Below are 1,850 nucleotides of genomic sequence, written 5' to 3'. Positions count from 1 at the left end.
CAGGATGCCTATGTTTTTATTAAAACTGGTTTTGCTGTGACCAAGATGAACATGAATTGTCACAAGTACTCATGTGGATCTGTGTTGTTTCTTCTCAATAAGTGGTTGAAATGCTAGAACAAAGCAGTGTAGTGTACAAATCATTGCTTTTCCTAATTAAGACCAAAAGTATGAAATTTCAAAACAACTGGACTCTATGTAATGAACAGAATACATTTATAAAGATGTTTGTTGGGCATATGCTGTAAATGGGAACACTTGGAAAACTGTAATCTGAAATTTCATGGTGAATCAGAAGCTGGTGCTGTACTCTGCCAGGCCAGCACTCCTGAGCTCAGTGAGCCCTAAGCTAAGGTACCGCACGCATATAAAAACCTTCATCTCCATGAAGTGTCAGGGAAGGAGGGTGTGTTTAAGCAATTTATTATGTTGCAGTGAAGCTATCCTAGACATTATTGCAAAAGAGAAGTGATGTGAGGTTTGCCTGCCTGTGACCCCCCCCAAAGGTGGGAATTCAATATGTCTATTAATATCCAAACCATTTAACATACCATTTAAACCTGACTTTCCCTCCGCCCGGATTCATACATGAAACCTGAGTGCACATGCTTTATTGAAGAGCTATAAACTTGCTCACCATTGACAAATTCTGATCTTGGCAGCCACTGAAGGACATGAGAGCAAAAACCCTCCCTCTGTTCCTGTAACACTGAAGCTTATCCAGCAACTTTGACAGAAGCCATTTACATAATACACCCACAAGCCAGCACCGTTTAGGCAGATCCAAGCTGAAGCATTTATTCAGCAAGTTGTAGGGCTTTATATTATGCTTTATTATTATGGTATATTTTAATTATATTATTATATTTAAATGATAAATTTTTCAAACCGAGGGTTTGTTTGTTTGTGCTAGTTGCAAAAAACCCATGAGTTTAGTCATTAATAGCTGACTTTTTAATAGTCAACCTATTGCTTTTAGATTTTACATTTAATTTCATTTTCAGAGGATTTATGTGGGAGTTTTCTTGTCTTCAACGAGTTAAGCAAGGACTGTTTTGCTGCTCTGACCAGTGCCATATGAAAGCAGTTAAAATGCTGGAATTGTTTACTGCCTAAACTGTAGTTAGTCAGCAGAGCCAGTACACCACATTTCTTTGTGGCTTTTAGTGGAAAATATTAAACAGTCGCTCTTTCTTCAGTTATAGGATTTTTACGTTTTCAGCCGCGTTAGTCACAGAACTGGCGCAGACGTAGCTGCAAAGACTGCCCCCCCAAAAAAAAAAAAAGAAAAGAAAAAGGCGCTTTTTTTTTTTGTGGTGCCAGGGGAAGTTGCCCCCGGAGCAGTGTCAGGGCTCTCTCTAAGTGTGACATGTGAGCATTACTCGGCATTTCGCCCAGCCAGGCTGCAGTCGCTGCTCGCCAGGCTGCTGCTCAGGGAGCACTGCCGTGGCAGCGGTTTGTGCTCTGCTCCTACAGGATTTTTACAGCCAGGCTATTTTTTTGAGCTTTGCAAGGCTATCTGCTGATTGTATAATTTAATTTGTCAAGGAAAAAAACCCGATAAGCAGAAGCTCTGACTGAAGAGGAGAATCAGGTTGGCGCAGTGACAGATGTTCGGATAAAGAAGTTGGCTCAGAGAAGATGTACGGAGTCTGATTTTTTTTTTTTTTTATCCCCCTTTTCTTCCTCCCCCTCAATCTGAATGAAGACTATCATGGGAACCGCATTCACATGGTGATCAAAAGAAACACTTGAGTGATGAACTGCTTTTGCAGAAGTCGTCTCGGGCAGTAATTGGAGCTTTTGTGTGCGGTAGCTCGCTCGTTTTGCTGAAGAATTCCTGATCGACG

Source organism: Acanthisitta chloris, unplaced genomic scaffold (genome assembly GCF_000695815.1).
Source record: "Acanthisitta chloris isolate BGI_N310 unplaced genomic scaffold, ASM69581v1 scaffold13962, whole genome shotgun sequence".
In the NCBI taxonomy this organism is placed as follows: domain Eukaryota; kingdom Metazoa; phylum Chordata; class Aves; order Passeriformes; family Acanthisittidae; genus Acanthisitta; species Acanthisitta chloris.
Note: the sequence above shows the minus strand (reverse complement) of the source record.